The sequence below is a fragment of the Falco biarmicus genome, chromosome 3, assembly GCF_023638135.1.
Source record: "Falco biarmicus isolate bFalBia1 chromosome 3, bFalBia1.pri, whole genome shotgun sequence".
Lineage (NCBI taxonomy): Eukaryota > Metazoa > Chordata > Aves > Falconiformes > Falconidae > Falco > Falco biarmicus.
This window is the reverse complement of record NC_079290.1, coordinates 75,308,166-75,314,165: the sequence shown is the minus strand read 5'-3', so window position 1 is coordinate 75,314,165 and position 6,000 is coordinate 75,308,166.

The following is a 6,000-nucleotide window of genomic DNA, read 5'->3' as shown; positions in this document are numbered from 1 at the left end:
TGGTGATTTCCATTGTGATGAATACAAGCTGATACAGGCACGGGCATGTTATAGATGCCTTGCACTTGCTCATCTGATACATGGGTGACCCAGTTCACATCTGCTAATATTTGGGAAGTTATCCATCAGGGTGTCTGCTAAACTCTGTGCTTGGTGGTCCATGCTGTGGCACTGTGCAACAGGCGTTGGCTATAGCCGCATTTAGAAGGATGTCAGGTCATGCTGATGCCTGAGTTTAGCTCGTTTATTGTAAGGACTTTTGTCAGCTGCTACAGATCATTTCAGACTGCTTTGTTGATTCTCAAGGGATGAAGTTGCAAATGTAGTTCATGAAAATTATATTAAACTGATCATGTACTACATGAAGCTTTAGCTAGAACGCCTTATGTATTGCGTCTATGAACTCCACCCAAATATTAGAAGGAATTGACTTAGTGACACATCTTTTCATGTATCATATCATCCATCAGCTAACAGCATTTTCAGAAGCACAGGAACAGGTCAGATTATTCTGATGTCTTCTGCAGCATGCAGCATAGATTTGCTTTCTCTTTTCCCCCTGTCTCTTCACTGCCTCCAACTCTCTCTCTCTCTCTCTCTCTTTTCCAATTTATCTGGATTAAACAAGTCTCTGATTATTCTTTATGCCACTGCAAATAAAGTCATTTTCAGAAACAGATGTCGAAAGAGCCCAGTGAAATAATCCTGGAGGCAGATGTAGTCTTCCATAAGCTGCCAAGCGCATGGTGCAATCAAAGTGATGAAACAAAATGGAACAGGCTGCAGAAAAAGTAATTAAATTATAGTTCCATTGTAGAAGCACATTTTAAAATTACTGAGATTCAGAGCCCATAATGCTGGTATTATAGTTGAAAGAATACTTGCCATGGGTCATGAGCATTTTTTTTAACAGTTATTAATCATGCTTGACTGGAAAGACATGTGTAACCTACAACAAGCAGTGGCTGTAGTTGTGCCAAAGGAAGCTTTTGTTCCCTGAAGAGAATTGTATCAAAGGCCAGTGTGTCCTATTATTACGTGTGCAATAGCAAAGTGCAGAATCTGAAACAGGGCTTTTCAGATTTCAATACAGAGCACTGGAGGGGAAAAAAGAAAACAAGTATTGTATCTTTCTGAATATTATATGACCTCCTTTTTCTCTTACCAAGTTAACTTACTTATTGACTACAAAATAGTAAAAAGATCTCTGAAACATTCCTCCTTTCCCTAACTTAAATAAAGATAACACCAGGGCTCTTGTAAAAATGGAAAAGAGACAGAAAAACTACAAAGACTTGGAAACTGGAGATTAAAAAGACCCCACAAGTTCATTTGACTCTGTTTCCTTTCCATTATAAAGTGATCCTGTAGAAAAGCGGATAGAATATTTTTTTCTTTTTTTTTTCTTTTCAGATTGTCAATATCTAAATATTCTGTAGGAGTATGTTGATTTCCTTATTAAAAAAATAAATAAAAGACTTTGATAATGACTGTCCATACTGCTTTTTCAAAATTGTATGATTTTGCCATTTTGGTTTTCCATTGCAAAGATATATTTCTTCTACTTTAAGATATATTACACAAAATAGAATATAAAATCAGCAAATTGAAGTCTGTAGAAAAATAACTTATTTGAATCAACAAAAAATATTTAAACATACAGAAATACATATACTCACACACTAAATTGTTTCAAAATTTGACATTTTGATTCAATTTGTAATGAAAGCAAAGTTTGCAAGGTGGGATTTCCTGTAAAATGCATAGTTGATGTCTAAATTCTGTTTACAACCTGATCTGGCTTTCCCAGCGCTGAGTGTCTCGGCTGACTGCAGTGTACTGCTTATAAGGCTTCTGGGAAGCTTTATGCAGCCTTTCTGCATGGAAATGCCAGAGTCCCTGCCACTTCTGGAGAATGTCTTTCAATACTGGAGATGTCCCAAACAAGAAATTTAGCTTTAATTTCTTCCTTTTTGGTTAGTAAAGTCATCCTTGCATCAGCCAGCCACACTTGCAGCATCCTAGTTTCCTTTTCTTTGGTCACCTTTAATATCAGTAGCTTTTTTTGAATACTGCCTCATTTGTTGCTAGCCAAGATCCACCTCCATCTTTGTAAAATTTTCTATTAATAGTTTCTTCCAGTCTCAGTGAATTCACACTTCTTATTCTTTCTTTTTTCCTGTGGTTATGGTGTGTCCAGATCCAGATCCAAATATGAAACAGGATATGGTTATGTGAACATGATTGCTCCTTCTTTTCCTGTTCCAAAGTACAAGTTTTCTATCTCTGATTTGCAGCCTTATGCCATCCCCAGGTCTATTGTATCACTAGTGCCTTAAATATTTGACTCGTTATTAAGAACTGGTTTTCCGTAGGTGTTGTATTTGTATTGTAAATGTAATGTAACTGTATTACTTGTATCATAAATGTATTGCTGTACATTTTTTCACTGTTTCTTTTGGGTTTGTTATCTTCCTGCTCATATTTGAGCTCCTCTCTTTTATAATGTCTGCATTCCTTCCAGTTTACTGTCATTAATATGCTGCTAATGCCCTCTTCTAGTTATTGGTATAGGTACTACCAAAACTTCATCAATGCATTTATAATTTATTTTATTTTTACTTTTATTTAACGGTAACCTATTCCTCGGTATGTCTCTGGAGTCTCTGCAATAAGTCAGCAATTACCTTCTCTTGATCTTTACCTTCTTTGTTTTAAATGAGCAGATAAGCCACTTCATGGTCCCAGGCCAAAGGTGGGAAGGTAAGGGCAGGATCAAATCCTTCACATTAGCACAGGTCCTGTCCTGTTTACAAAAAGAATGTAGGACCAAATTCCACATCTGGTTACATCTGTGAAACTCTGTTAAAGGCAATGGGGCTTCCTAGGAGCAACAAAGCTACTGGAGCAGCTAGGGAAAAATAAATCTGATGTGTACCCTATGTCTGCTTACAGCACCTTCGGTAGGGATTTCCTCTGAACCTGGGGGCTTTTTTAGTGGTCGTATTAGTTCAATTCCAGAGCCCCCTCCCTCTGCTCTCTTGTGATGGTCACTGTGAGAAGAGGCAAGCGCAAGGCATGGCTGGCTGTGAGCTGCTGGGTGACCTCTGTGCACCTGCTGGCCCACCTGCTGCGGCCAGCCTGGCTGTGGGTCGGTCACTATCAAAGCTCTTCCTGCAGTGGAACCGCAGCCTTGTACCTCTGGTTATGTTGTGCTTCCGTGAAACTTGTGTGAACTTGAAACATCGGACATCCCTGTATCTCCTCAAAACGTTAAAACTGGTTCAGAAGCTTATATATACATACATATATGTAGGTAGGTATGTATGTATGCATGTATTCGTAAGAAGAGGGACTGAAGGACAGACAAAAGGACAGATACTTCATGAGGTGCTGTTTCAAATGAGTAACTGTGAAACAAATTAGTTCTTTATGCAAAATTAGGGTCTTTCCTTTGTAAAGGTTGCACAGAAGTAGCAAATGGAGAGCCTTAGTGCTGTTTTTTCCCCCAGTGCTAGAGCAAGACGCAGTGATTCACTTTACAGCTGGCACTTTGAAGTCATGAGTAAATAATTTGATTTTTCTTTCTTTTTGAATACTTCATCAATTAGACTTGTTTTGGGTTGTAAAGATTCTTCTGGTTTAAATCAGTGACAAAAATATTGATTTAAGTGGCTTAAATCTTGGCATGTGTTTGGCACTTTACTCTGAGTATTGACTGTCCATAAAAAGAGTCATTTATTGGGGACTCTTTGTTGGTGCGGATTTTTGGTGGGGTTTTTTGGTTTGGGTTTTTTTTTTTTTCCATTTTGTGTTGTTTTGTTAAATCTAGTTTCAAATTAAGATCTGGGAACTTCCTGGGTGTTTTTACCCACTACATAGACCTGAGTTTCACAGTGAAATTCTTATAATGCTATATGTTTTGACTAACCACCAGTGATCGAGAGCTAAGTATTTGTCTTGTGAGTGTGACTTCTGAAGGCAACAATTCCAGCAACCTGGCGGGACGTTGCAACACTGCGTTTTGTTTTCCCTTTTATCTCTGTGAATGATGGAAGTGCTCAGCCATGTTTACAGCTGTTATGGCTGTGCTCTTGTTGGACCAGTTTCTTTCTCAGGCAATTCCCAATCCATTCTTGCCTCAAGTGAGCACAGTGTGGTGTCCCAGAATGGAGCCTGTGACTCGCATTCCAGAGGCTGGTACCAATCCCCTTGCAACAGAAGGATGGGAGCTCATCTTCTTTCCTCCCTTAGATGCTGTATGAATTTCCTTTTTTTTAAAATGAGTATTCATTTTTATTTATCTAGGGAGCTTGAATGGACTTTGAAATCACAGCCTTGAAAACAGCATAATTAAGGTGATTACAAAAGTGATATTTTTCCTTGTTTGAGTCAGCAATTCAATTATATCAATATATAATATTTTTCTGTTTAATAAGGTGAAATGTGTTATTACCATTAGCCTCTTTTCCCTAACCAACAACCATGTTTTATGCTGGATTGAGTGAAACAACTGACTCATGTTCATTGAACTGGATTTGTCTACAAAACATTTAATTTACAAATAGGTTGGAAAAATATATATTCTAGGGCAGATATCATTGAAACGTTGATGGAATTACAGAAATAGAAATATATTTAAATATCTGTTTATTCTTTGCCCAGTGGGAACATACTTGATAGGTTAATGTTTCTGATAAAAGAAGCTTCCATATTTCTTGGACTCTTCTACTGGTTTGGGGCATTTTTTTGCTTTGATCAATAAGAAGCTCTCTGTACTCTTGTACTGCAAAGAAAATTGGAATTCTTCTTTAAGTCTGTGAGACTTTTTTACTAACGATAAAAATGTCATTAAAGAACCATGCTATTCTTAATATTTGCTTTTTAGGTTATGCCACAGCAATCTTTTAACATCTGTCCACATCTGTCATGTAAAAAAATAATGTAAATGCTTATTTTCCAGCATTTAAGCATGTTCTATGCATATATGCATACTGTCTTAAAACATATAATTTTATATGTGTATATAAATCTTGGCTTACCCTAAATATCTTGGAAATAGATCATGTGAATGATTTCTGTATTCTCTGATATATTTTAAATAATGGAAAAAAGAACATCTGTTTAGGCTCGAGTCTCTTTCATTTGGTGCAAATGCATTTATTTTGAAATCAACATGCAAAGTTTGTATGCCACAGAACATTTTTAGTTGTTGTGTTTGCTTTGAATTAAATTATGGTAAATTTACAATTGAAACATTTCATAATAAAAATATTTAATTGATAAAATGTCAAAGTCATGCATTTGACTTCTGGGGGCAGAGATAATGTAACAAATGCAACACCCATTCACAATATTTAGGTTTTCAGTCTATTTTTTTTCAGAAACAGGTGTGGACTGAAAAGCTGTTCTCATATGGTAGGGCATTCTTGTAAGCATGTAATCTTGTAAGCACAGAGATGCAGAGACACAACTCTGATACTGTTGGTGGTCTGTTCAATTTTTTCCCCACGTTCTCTGTGACTCATATGTACATTTCTTTATTAGATTTAGTATCTCAGGCCATACAGAATGATTAATGCAAGTTAGTTGGAGTGTCCGTTTCTTACTTGAACATAAGCAAGTAAAGCAAAATTTTTATTTAAAACTTGAGCAACATGAAAGCAAACAAAGATTTGAAACGCATTATGCATAACTTGAGGGTTTTGGAGCCACAGGATAAAGTGGCAAGTAAAGCTGATTTTGTGCTCCAAGCTATGATTAGAAGTTATTCTTTGGTAAATAGCTGGTGTACCATATGCGTATATTGTCTTCCCTGATCTTGTGAACTGCCAGGTCCACAATAAAGCTTACAGTTAATTGCATTGCGTGCCATTAGGAAAGGAAAGAAAGCATCTTCTGGTCCATCCTGAACTCATTGTTGAATCCTCCTGGAGAATATTTGTATGGAGTAATTTATGGTGGGCTGCCACAAGTTTCTTATTTCTGGAGGGGTTTATG